The following is a 13247-nucleotide window of genomic DNA, read 5'->3' as shown; positions in this document are numbered from 1 at the left end:
CTCCCCATCTACAAACACTTTATTTTCATCTTTTCATTATCTCACATTTTTTTCTTTTCCCTTATTACCTTTCCCCTACCCATCCCACCTTCCCTACAACTTTAGCTCCTTTCTTCCCATTTCTAAATGTCAGTAATCTTATTAGGATCTTATGTATTATTGCAGATTATTCACACCAGGAACAGACTATTCAGTTTTGATTAAAAAATGGTGGGCCATGCAAATAAACAAGAAAATATAAACTATGCTAGAAACTGTCCCTGAGGAATATCAGCCATTAGACTCACTAGACAATGACTTAAAATCAGTTAAAAATGGTTAAAGAACTAAGCAAAAGCACATCTAAAACGCTAATGGAAAATATGAAAATAATGTTTTACCAGATACAGAATATCAATAAAGAGAAACTATAAAAAGAAACAAGTAGAAATTGAGTTAGAAAGTACAATAACCAATATGAGAAAACCACCAGAAGAATTTAATAGCATATATGAGCAGGTAGAAGAAAAAAAATCAGTAAATTTAATTAATTAAGATGATCCAAACTGAGAATATAGGAAAAAGGAATGAAGAAAAACAAACAGAGCCTAAGACATCTACAGGACACCATCAAGGTTACTACACTATGGAAGCTGGGTGTGCTGTAATCCCAGTACTCAAAAGGTCAAAGTAAGAGGATTGCTGCAAGTTCAAGGCCAGCCTGGGCTACATAGTGAGTTTGAGGCCAATTTGAACTATATAGCAAGACCCTGTCTCAAACAGAAACAAACAAACAGAAAGAAATAATAAGGAACATCATCAAGCTTATTGATATATACAATAGTGGAATTCCAAAAGCACAGAAGAAAAAAAGAGCAAAAGAACATTTAAAAGAAAGATGGCCAAAAAATATCCCACATTTGATGAAAGACATCTAAAACCTTCAATGAACACCAAATAGGGTAAACTCATACATTATAATCAATCAAACCACAAACTGTTAAAATGAAAGACAGAATCTTGAAAGTAGCCACAGAGCAGTGACTTATTACATAAAGAATTGTCAATAAGATTAACAGCTAATTTCTTATTAGAAATAATGGAAGCCCAAAAGCAAATGTTTAATATGCTGAAAAAAAAAGTCAACCAAGATTTATATATTTGGCAAAGTTACACTTCAAAATGAAAGCAGAAATCAAGTCAGTTTCAAATAAACAAAAGTGGGAAAATTTGCTACAAATAAGCCCAATTTACAAGAAATATGAAATGAGGGACCTTCAGGCTATAAAGAAAGGACATGAGACAGTGCTTTGAATACACATGAAAAAATAGAGTATCAGTAAAGGAAAATACATGAATAATACAAAATAGACTATAAATTTATTTTAAAATTTATAACATATTTTCCTCTCTGATTTAAAAGATAGCTACATGAAACTAATTATAAATTTGTGTTGAAAGATATCCAATTATACATATAGAATTTGTAGTAACAGTATAAAGGAGGGTTAGAATGCATATATTAAAGAACAAAGTGTTTGTACACTAATGCAGTTGTTACTATTAATTCAAGTTAGATTGTTATAAATTAAAATGCTAATTATAACACTCAAGACAACCACTAAAATTAATTTTAAAAATCATAATAAATGAAACAACAAAAGAATTGGTACTCTAGAAAATATCTAATTTCTAAATAAAATAATTTCTAAGAAAAATCATAATACAATTAACATGTTCTACCATGAAAAAAATTTAACTCTAAAGACACAAATAGTTGGAAAATAAGAGAATGAAATAACATATACCATGTGAATTAACCAAAGTACAGCTGGAGTAGCTACACTAATCAGAAACAATCGAATTTATAATAAAAGTCACTATTCAAGACAAAAAGGAATATGTAAATACATGTGTGGGAATCCCTCAAGATGATGTACCTAAACGAAGATATATTATTTAAAGATACAAATTTCCAATGATGAATTTAATTATATATTTTAAAAAATAATTTTATTGGTACATTTAAGGTATGCAATATAATGACATTCATCATTGGAAATATGCACCTTTACATAATCCATCTTGGTTCTTATTTTTTCTCCATCCCACTATCCTTCCTTCACCCCCTCTACCCTTCCCTATTTACAGACTTAGTTTCTATTTTATCTTTTTCTCGTATTAATTTCATTCCCTTCTTCTTTTCCTCTACCCCTCCCATTTCCCCTTCCCCTTTGCACCTTTTCTTCCTATTTCACATTATCTATTATACCTTTTAGTCCTTGTTTACACTTTCAGTTTCTCACACCAGGGAAACTTATTCGGTATTTACACGTGTGTCCTATTTATTTCACTTAAGAGTATGGCCTCAATGTGCATCCATTTAGCTATAAGTATCTCTAGTTTCTCATTATGGTTGAGTAGTACTCCATTTTATAAAAAAACCCCACATTTTCTTTATTCAGTCTCCTGTTGATGGGCAATTGGGCTGCTTCCAAGTTTTAGCTATTACAAATTGTGCTGCTACGAACATGGGTTCACATATATCACTGTGGTATGATTCTTTTAATTCTTTGGGGAAGACACCCAGCAGGGGAATAGCTGGGTCAAATGGGACCTCCAATCCTAGTACTTTGAGGTATCTACATACTGATTTCCAGAGGTTGCACCAGTCTACACTCCCACCAGCAGGGGAGCAGGGTTCCTCTTTCCCCACAGCCCTTCCAGCATTTATTATTGGTTGATTTCATGATAGCAGCCATTCTTTCTGGGGTGAGGTGGAATCTCAGTGTGGTTTTCATCTGCATCTCTTGAATGACCAGTGATGCTGGACATTTTTTCATATGTTTATTTCCTATTTCTACTTCTTTGAGAAATATTTGTTCATTTCAGATGTCCATTTTTGGATTAGGTCTTTAAATTTGGGAGGTCTGATTTTTTTTAAGTTCTTTATGTATTCTAGATAGTAGACCTTTGTCTGAGAAACAGCTGGTGAAAAGGTTTTCCAACCTTGTAGGTTGTCTCTTCACACTGTGTTGGCCATTTCTCTTTCTGTGCAGAAGCTTTTTAATAAGAAGACATCCCACTTGTTCATTGTTTGTGCTAGTCCATGGGCAACTGAGGTTTTATTCATAAAATCTTTGCCTACACCAATATCTTCAAGAGTTCTACCTAACCTTTCTTCCAGCTGGTTTAGTGTTTCTGTTTTAATATTTAGATATTTAATCCATTTCAATTTTAGTTTCATACATGGTGAGGGATATAGGTGTAGTTTTAATCTTTGGCAAGTTGAAACCCACGTTTTCCAGCATCATTTATTATAGAGGCTATCCTCCAGTGAGGGTGTTTGGCTCCTTTATCAAAGATGAGGTGGTTGAGTGTTTCTGGAGTTGTTTCTGCATCTTCTAATCTTTTCCACTGGTCTTCAGGTCTGCTTCTTTGCCAGTATGAGGCTTTTTTTTTAAACAGTAGCATTGTAGTATAGATTCAAATTGGGAATTGTGATGCCCCCTACCTTGTCTTTATTGCCTCAAATTGCTTCTGCTATTCTAAGTCTCTTCTTGTTCCAAGAATTTTTTTATTGTTTTCTCAAGGTCTGTGAAGTATGATGCTGCTATTTCAATTGGGATTGCATTGAATCTATGTAGCAGTTTTGGAAGTATGGCCATTTTCACTATAATGATTCTTCCTACCCAGGAGCAAGGGATGTCTTTCCATTTTCTGTATCGTCGTCAATCTCTTCTTTTTTTTCAGAGTGCTGTAGTTTTCAGAGTAGAGGTCTTTGATTTCTTTTGTTAGGTTTATTCCTAGGCATTTCAGTTTTTTGGATGCTATTGTGAAAGCAAATGTTTGCCCCGTTTCTTTCTCAGTGAGTCTGTTTTTCATGTACAGAAAAGCTATTGATTTTTGTGTGTTAACCTTGTACCCCACTACTTTACTGAATTTGCTTATTAAGTCTAGAAGACTTTGATGGAGTTCTTGGGGTCTTCTATATAAAGTATCATGTCATCTGCAAATAATGACAGTTTGACTCCTTCCTTTCCTATCTTTATTGCTTTTATTTCTTTCTCTTGTCTAAACGCTGTGGCTAATGTTTCCAAAACTATATTGAACAGGAGTGGTAATAATGGACATCCTTGTCTTGTTCCTGATTTTAGTGTGAAAGATTTCAGTTTTTGACCATTTAGTATGATATTGGCTGTTGGTTTTTCACAGATGGCTTTCATCAGATTGAGGTAGAGACCACCTATTCCAATTTTCTGTAGGTTTTTTTTTTTTAACCATGAATGAGTGTTGGATTTTGTCAAATGCTTTTTCTGCACCTATTGAGATGATCATATGGTTTTTATCCTTGGCTCTATTAATATAGTGTATTACATTTATTGATTTGCATATGTTGAACTATCCCTGCATCCCTGAGATAAATCCTACTTGGTTATGGTGTATAATCTTCTTGATCTTCTTCTGCATTCTATTTGCCAGTATCTTATTAAGGATTTTTGCATCTATGTTCATTAGTGAAATTGGCCTATGGTTCTCTTTTTCAGTTCAGTCTTTCTCTGCTTTGGTGATCAAGGTGATGTTTGTTTCCAGGAATGAATTTGGGAGTATTTTTTCCCTTTCAATTTCATTGAAGAGTTTAAACAGTAGTAGCAATAGTTCCTCTCTAAATGTCTTGTAGAATTCAGCAATGAAGCCATCAGGGCCTGGGCTTTTCTTAGTTGGTTAAGTTTTTAATTACATTTTCAATTTCATTGATTGATATTGGGTTGTTTATAAATTTTAGGACATCTTCATTCAACTTTGGTAATTCATACAAATCTAGGAATCTGTCTATTTCTTCTTCTATATTTTCCATCTTATTGGTATGTAGGGTCTCAAAGTTGGTATTTTTGATCCTGTGGATTTCTGCTTGGTCTGTTGTAATTTCACCCTTTTCATTCCTAATTGCATGAATTTGGGCCATTTCTTTCCTTTTTTGATAAGGCTGACTTAGGGTTTGTCTATTTTGTGTATTCTTTCAAAGAACAAAGTCTTGACTTCATTGATTTATCATTCTTTTAGTCAGCATTGCATTGATTTCTGCCCCGATTTTTATAATTTCTTCTTTTGTATGAGCTTTGGGTTTGTCCTGCTGTTCTTTTTCTAGAAGCTTGAGATTCAGCATCAGGTTGTTTAATTGCACTCACTCCGTTTTCCTCATATGTGTATTCAATAGTGCTATGAATTTCTCTCATAAGACTGCTTTTATTGTGCCCCATAGATTCCAATGTGTGGTCTGTCATTGCCATTTAATTGTAGGAAATATTTGATTTCTTCTTTAAAATCCTCTGTGATCCACTGGTTATTTAGAAGTACATTGTTCACTTTTCATGTGTTTGTGACATTCTTGTGTTTTCTTTTGCTATTGATCTCTATTTCATCACACTATCATCTGATAATATACAGAGGATAACTTCAATTCTTTTGCACTTACTTAGACATGTTCTATGAACAAGTATGTAATTTATTTTGGAGAACAACCCATGTGCAGCTGAAAAGAATGTGTATTCTGATTTTGTGGGATGGAAAACTCTGTAAACATCTGTTAAGCTCATTTGTTCAAGTATTTGATTGAGTTCTAGTATTTTATTGTGTATTTTTTGTTTGGTTGGTCTATTTGTGACAGTGGGGTATTGAGGTTCCCCACTAGTATTGTATTAGTACTTATATGATTTTTCATGTCCATTAGTATTTGTTTTATATAATTGGGCACACTTGTGTTTGGTGCATATATATTATGATTGCCATCTCATCCTCTTGGATTGTTCCCTTTACAAGGATGTAGTGTCCTTCTTTAATCAGTGTTGGTTTGAAATCCATTTGATCTGCAAAGAGGATAGCTACTTCTGCTTCTTTTGGGGGAGTTCCTGTCTTATGGAGTATTGTTTTCCACCCTTTAATGTTCAGTCTATGAGTTTTTTTTTAAATTAAGTGTGTTTCTTGTATGCAGCACATTGTTGGATCTTGCTTCTTGACCCATTCTGCCAGCCTATTTCCTTTGATTGGTAAATCGAGACCATTAACATTGATGGTTATAACTGATATGTATTGACTCATCCTTGTCATGACATTTTGTTTTTGTTGGATTTTCCCCCTTTGCATTCAATTTTTTGTCATTCCTGATGGATTCATTCTGCTGGGCTTCCTGGGTTATGATCCTCAATGTCTTTTCCTAGGATATTGTTTAAAATATTTTGGAGTGTTGGTTTGGTATTATTGAAGTTCCTAAGGTGCTCTTTGTCATGAAAATATCTTATTGCTCCATTAATTTTGAAAGACAGTTTTGCAGGGTACATCAATCTGGGCTGGAGGCTGTTTTCGTTTAGGGCTTGTAATATGTCACTCCAAGCTCTTCTTGCCTTTAGGGTTTGTGTTGAGAAGCCTGCTGTGAAGCCGATGGGCTTTCCTTTGTATGCGATTTGTTTCTTTGCTCTTACTGCTTGTAGAATTTTGTTCTTCTGTTGGGTTTCTGGAATCTCAACTATTCTATGCTTATGTGTAGATTGGTTTTTGATCATGGCTAGTTGGAATCATATATGCCTCACTTATCTGTACATCAAGCTCTTTTCCCTTACTTGGGAAATTTTCTGCCATTACTTCTCTGAACAGATTTTTAAATGTGGTCTGCACTCTTTCCTGTTTCTTTACTGAATCCAATCAGTCTTATGTTATTCTTCTTTGAATTGTCTAGCTTCTTTGAATCTATGTAGTTAGATTGATTTCTCATGGTCCCTTACTATTTTTAAGAAATTTTTCTCTTCCTGGACACTAATTGAAATCCTATCTTCAACATCTGAAATTCTCTTTGCATTGGCTTCTTCGGCTGTGTAAACTTTCAATGGAGTTTTTAATATCTTGGAAATCTGTTTGCATCTCTTTTATGGATTCCATTTTTTTCCTATGTTGGGATTCCATCATGTTTCTCAGCTCTTCTATTTTTTTAATCTGTCTGCTCTAGATTTATTAATCATGCCTTGTACTATGGGCACAATCTCTGCTGTTATCTGAGAAATTATTTGTAACTTCATTTTTTCCAGGTCCTCTTTCCTTGCCAGTTCAGGGATTCCAGGTTGTTCAGTATTGGATTGTTCCATCTCATGTACCTTTGATGTTGCCTTAGGTGATCTGGAAGTCTGGTTTTGAGACTTGTTTATGTGTCTTCTCATTTCAACAGATGCAGCCTGCTGTGCCACTGCAGTTGTGGTGATACTTAGACTGACAAGCAGGGGTGCTATTTTTAGGTCTCTACATTGTTGGATTGGGGCTCTGATGGTGACAGGCTCTGATTTCAGGTTTCTGGTTGTTTCATCACCAGGTGATGCCTCTAGTTTCCTAGGGCAATATCTATCTTTGGGCTGAGGTATGTTAGGGTGCAAGTGCTAGTCCAGTTATTGGGGAGGCAATAAATAGGTGGATGGCCCAAAAATCCAGAAAGTGCCTTGGTTGGGTAAGCAGAATTGCTTATTGATGCTAAAGAGAGGTGAAAGTTTCTTCTTTTTATTCTCCAGATGCTCAGAATGCCTGACATGATAGCTCCCTTTAGAGGCTGAAGGGGTCCCTGATGGGAGATGTCACTGGCATTTACTGTTCTGTTCTCCCATTGGAAAAATAATCTTTTGGTATCTATTAGAAGACATTGTGAGCAGCAGTTAAAGGTAGGTGAGAGATGGCAGTCTGATCTAGTTGGAGATTGGTTACAGGGGGTCCATGGAGGTATTGCCATGCATGGAAAGTGGTGGCCATTACTGAAACCTGACTCTTTGTTAAGCAATGATGTGGTTACAACTTTTAAAGGGCAGAAAAGTAGTCAGGCTGAATGGGGCATCTCGAGCAATCTGGTAATTGATATGGTTGGCTGGGGCCAGTATTTATAATGTATAGTTACATTATTGGGGAAATAATGTTCTACTGGTATACCAGAGGATAGCTTACACTAAATGAAGATGGGAGCTTGGAAGGTCAGACTAGCATCAGTGGTTATGAGGCCATGTCTGGGCTTTGTTGAGCTTTTGTATTCAGAGAGATTAGTGATATAAGATTGACTGAGTCAGGCCACATGTATCTTTTTATTTTTCATTTCATTAATGGGGAAATCAAGTAAGGACCCCTTTTGTTTAAGAGTTGGAATGGGCATTTTATTTCACATTGAGGATGGTATGTAAGGTTGGTTAGGACACAGACCTGGGGAGGGACTGGAGTGGCTCAAGACATGGAGATACAAAGCCAGCAATTTTTGGCTAAGGAAGGATCACATTGTTTCAGCAAGAAATGAGTTAACTGCAGGTTCCTATGGAGATAATTAGGAACTGCTGGGAGAAGTGAAGAAGGTGCAGCCCTTAAGTGCAGGGAAGGGAACAGGAGGGCCAGCTAGTGAGGAAGAAAAGAACCTAGTTAGGGTGAGGGAAAAATGTAAGCATAATAAATTATTCCATCCCTGAGGTAAAAGACAATTGAATTGAAGCCATGACGGAATCATAAGTAAAAGCCACAGGAAAGCAGATAGTAGGAGTACAGGATGTTTAATTAAGGACCTCTCTATTAATAATTAAACAGGAGGGCAACAAGGATGGAAAACAATTCAATTTCCTCTGGGGAAAAGTCACATAGAGTTCCCTGAAAAAGGTCACCTTCAATCAAAATAAGGTAGGATTTGAGGCTACAGGTTTGAGGGTGAAACCAAGTAAGATTAAAGCAGATGGAATGAAGGGAGTGAAGTGGTGAAATATATAGAGGTAAGCCATTTAAATGTCTTCTAGAATTTGGGTCAGCCTGAGGGAAGTACGGGAGGGATTCTTGTAGACAGGCATTGGGATGCTGTAGATGACCAGGAAGGATCTTGTCCACTTGGGCTGCGGGGACTGGGGGTTTAGATCTTTAACTAAGAAAAATTTGTTAGCCTGGCTATCTTCATAAGGCTGGGTGTCAGAAGTCAAGAGGTCAGCAGCATGTCAGATCTCTTCAGGCTTGTTGTAGAACTGGGTGATACTCTCTAATGGAGCTGGTCTCTGGCCTGAAGCTTGGTCTGGACAGAAATGTTCAACCACATAAAAGCTCAAAGGGACTATATCCTGTGGGCTTCCAGAGGGGGTGGCTTGGATATGAAGGAGAGCAATAAGGAGCAGGGAAACCCAGTCCTTATGTAGCTGGAGTGTGAGTTTAGTGAAGTGGGTCTTGAAGAGGCTGTTAGTCCTTTCTTCCTTTCTGGATAATTGAAGGTGGTAGGGGGTGTAGAGGCTTCACTGGACACCAAGCAACTTGGATACCTTCTGGGTAATTTGACTAATGAAAGCTGGGTCATTGTCTGAATGAAGGTAGGAAGACCAAACTGGAGGATAATTACAGCGAGGCAGGAGTTAATAATGGCCAAGGCCTTTTTTCAGCTATTGGGAAAGGCCTCTATCTACCTAGTGAAGTATTGACTCAAACCAGGCAGTGTCTCAGTTTCTGTACTCATGGCATATGGGTGAAATCAATTTGACAGTCCTGAATTGAGGAAAAGCCTCATGTTTGATGTGTAGAAAAAGGAGGGGACTTCAGGAAGCTCTGAGTTGTGGGCATGGCAAACAGAGCATTGAGTGGTAGTTTTGAGTGAGGGCTTTCCAGGAAGGAAAGCAGAGGCTGAAGTAGTCCAGTTAGGGGTCTGTAAACTTGTGTGGAAATTATCATGAAAGGATAAAAGAATGGCATGGGCCTGTGAAGCGGGAAGGAGGAACTTTTCCTAACTGAAGAACCATCCATGTTTGGTGGGAAGAATCTCATATTGGTATTTGAAAGGGGAATAGGCTGGGGAGAAGATGGAAAGGGCATAATATTGACCCTTGGGGGTGTGAAGGGGCAGATTGGCCGCCTCCTTTGTGGTTTTGTCTGCAAAGGTATTTCCAGCAGCTATGGGATCTGTCTTTGGTGTCCTTTGCAGCGAAGTACAGCTGCCCAGTTTGGCAAGAGGGCAGCCTGGAGAAGGGCTTTAATGAAGCATTAATGATTAAAGATCCTCGGGAAGTAAGAAATCCTTTCTGCCCAGATGGTAATGTGATTTTGTAATATATGGAAGGTGTACTTGGAGACTACAGAGATGTTAATTTGTAAGCCCTTAGCTAGTGTGAGAGCATGGGTCAGAGTAATTAGTTCAGCCTTTTGAGAGATAGTGGACAAAGGGAGAGTCTCAGCTTTTATGATAGGATCATGGGAGATGATAGTGTATTTGACCCTGGTAGGCTTGTATGAACCAGGTGTGGTTAGAGTTGGGAAGGGAAGTGGAAATGTGAGGAAAAGAGGAGGACTACATGTAGTTATGTGGATCAGGCTTTTTAGAAAAAGGCAGTATACTGATAAAGTGACAAGCTGGGTTGAAGCTGGGGCCTAAGGCAATGGTAACTGTGGGAGTTTCCATGAAAAGCAAATAGAGCTGAAGGCAAGGGGCAGAGCGAAAGTGTGAGACTTGGGATGAAGACATTAGTCCTTGAGGGTTGTGGGAAAAACAAAGGGTGAGTGGGGCATGTCTAGTGATTTTGAGTGTTTTTAGGAGTAACAGGGCTGCTGTAGCAGCTGCCCATTGGCATGGTAGCTAACCCATGATGGTGGCATTAAGATTTTTTGACCGGAATGTTAATGGACATGGCCTGGGACCCTGTGTCAGAATGCCTGCTGCATAGTCCCTGTGTTTTACTGTGTAAAGACTGAAAGGTTGGGTGAGGTTTAGAAGGCCCAGTGAGGGGGCTGTCTGTAGGGACTCTTAAGGATTGAAAAGATGAGGAAAGGTTTTGTGATCTAAAGCTCAACAGGGTCTCCCTTTGTTAGTCTGTAGAGGGGTTTAGTGTACAAAGCCAGGAAACCAGAAATGGAATTATCCTATTATGTCAAAAAAGGAAAGGAGCTATTGTTTGGTGGTGCAAATTGGGATCTGAGAGATCAAGTGGACAAGGTCTCGGAGCAGGCCTCAAGGATTGTAGAGGAATCAGAGGAACAGCACAGGGTGGGGAGGCTGTGGAGTGTAAAGAATGCCTGAACATAGGTTACCTCAGACCATTTGCCCATTTTCAGTAATAAATCTAAGTCCTGCAAGATGAAAAAATCAAATGTGCCGTTCGTTTTCAGGCCACTGAGTGTCATTTTCATTTATATTGTGGCCAGGCAGTATTACAAAACATATTAAGCATTTGGGCTTCAGATCAGGGTAGAGACAGAGAGGTTTCAAGTTTTGTAGTAGACAGCCTAGGCAAGAGGAAGTGGGAATAGAAGGAGGAAGATTCTCCATGGAGAACAAATAATAAGCGCAGCAACAAAGTCAATAGCAGACATCTCCAGCTAAGACACAGGGCTTTTTTAGGACATGGGTGAGTGGCCAAAGCAGACATCTCTGAAGTTAGCTAGCCACCAAGGGAGAACAGTTCTTCCTTGGAAGTGTTCTTGACTAGTGCTGGATTTAAGGGACGCAGAAAGTGGAATGACTCTTTCTTGGTGGGTATGGTGTTAAAGAAAGGGTGGATGAAGGGAAGTGGAAGGAGGGTGAGGGATGTGAGGCGGCCACAGTAGCAGAAGGGAGTGGGGTGTGGGAGCTGAGGAAGTGGATAAAGGGGAAGTGTCTCACCCATTTCTGAGGCAACTCGCACAGACTGTCTGATATGCAATCTGAGCCAAGTCTGAGGAATGGATGTCACCAAGTGGTCTCCTCAAGGCAAAAGTTCAAGATAGGATTGGAAGCCCTCCAGGGAGAGTTGCTGTACCCCTGGTCTTACCTTGGGTGAACAAACAAAGCTGTTTTATTCAGCACAGGAAAGTAGGTGGACTGGCTCTGAGCAGAACCACCATAGAATGGGGGGAAGAGCATAGACTTAAGTAGAGAAGTGATTTCTAGGCCTTGGTGAGAGGATTCATTGCGTTAAGGAGTCTGTGGGCAAAAATAGGGTGGGTCTATGCTCCTAAGATTAGTCAGTAGTACAAATGTTTCTTGGAGCTGAAGGCTGTGACATGATGATGGCCTTTGTCACTGGTGCTAAGTTTGTCTGTAATGGCTTATCCCAAAGGAGGCAGTTTCCTACCTGGCTAAGCTGGGGGAGGTAGTGGCCAGGTTATATCATGTCCTCTGGCATGATACTGACCAGATTACAGACACTGTACCATCCAAATTGCTCAAGGTTAGGACGTTGAATCCTTGATTTTCTGCCACTAAGCACTGGAGATTGACCCAGGGTTTTACACAGGGTAGGGAAGGGGTTACTAGTTTTTGTTAAAACATTCTGAAGTTTGAGTTGATATAACCATTTGTGGAAGTACACATCTCCTACAGTTGTTTCTCTTTCAAGTAGGTCATAGCAGCCATAGCAAGTTCACTTCTTTAAAGAAATTTACTGAAGCTTAGAAATTTAATCTGCGTAATTAACCCAGGGTCTTGACCCCCTTTAGGTATCTGATTTTCTTCTTTTTCCTCTTCTTTCATCACAAAGCTCTGTGACCTCAACTCTAGTGATTTGGCTGATATGTCATTGTCTAAAGGCATCAACGTATCATGTGACTATTCAGATGCAGGTTGAGAAAACAGCATTACACCGCTGTTCTAGCACTCATCACTGATTAGAGGACCAATTCTTTAAGCTTGAGGCAATTCAGCTGGTTGCACAGGGGTAGTTTCAGACGAGACTGGGCACGTTCAGGATGGTATAGCTATAGACCAGGGGTGGCTTCAACTGTAGCAATCTCTTCCTCCTTGCATAGTTCCTGAAGCTGGCTTAATCTTGTCCCTTATCATACTGCCACCCTCCATGCCTGTTTGGTCAAAAACGTTTAAAAGAGGAATATTACAGTGATTTTCTGCTCTACACAATTTCATCATCTATTTCCATTTATATGCATTTTAGAAAATTATTCCAGTGTTATGCTTTCCCTGACTCTAAAATGTCTCATTAAACACATAAATCTGATATTCACCTTTAAGAATTCCTACTTGATAGCTGTGCAATAACACATATAATTTTCTTTCCATGTTCCTAGCTTTCTAGACTGAGAGAGGGCAAGGCCTGGCATATAAGAAAAGCAAATACTGTTAATGTCAAGATGGTGGATACCTGTTATCTCAACACTCTGGGAGGTTGAGGAAGGAGGATCACAAATACGAGCCCAGCCTGTACAATTTAGTTTGAGACCCTACCTCAAAATGCAAAACTAAAAAAAGGGTTGGAGATGTAGCTCAGTGCAAAGGCCCTGAGTGTAATCTTCAGTAACCAAAAGAA

The 13247-nt window shown here is 38.5% G+C and overlaps 1 long non-coding RNA gene across 1 annotated transcript in view; it reads left to right on the top strand.

Annotated features, from left to right (window-relative positions):
- The first annotated feature begins 8630 nt into the window (after positions 1 to 8630).
- LOC109118051 overlaps positions 8631 to 13247 on the top strand; it is a 13412-nt gene continuing 8795 nt past the window's right edge. The window contains exon 1 of the long non-coding RNA XR_002025320.1: positions 8631 to 8753. This is a non-coding gene — a long non-coding RNA (uncharacterized LOC109118051). The remainder of the gene's footprint in view (positions 8754 to 13247) is intronic.

The sequence above is a fragment of the Fukomys damarensis genome, unplaced genomic scaffold (genome assembly GCF_012274545.1).
Source record: "Fukomys damarensis isolate Sample0158 unplaced genomic scaffold, DMR_v1.0_HiC HiC_scaffold_39, whole genome shotgun sequence".
In the NCBI taxonomy this organism is placed as follows: Eukaryota; Metazoa; Chordata; class Mammalia; order Rodentia; family Bathyergidae; genus Fukomys; species Fukomys damarensis.
This window is presented reverse-complemented; position numbering and strand designations above follow the sequence as displayed.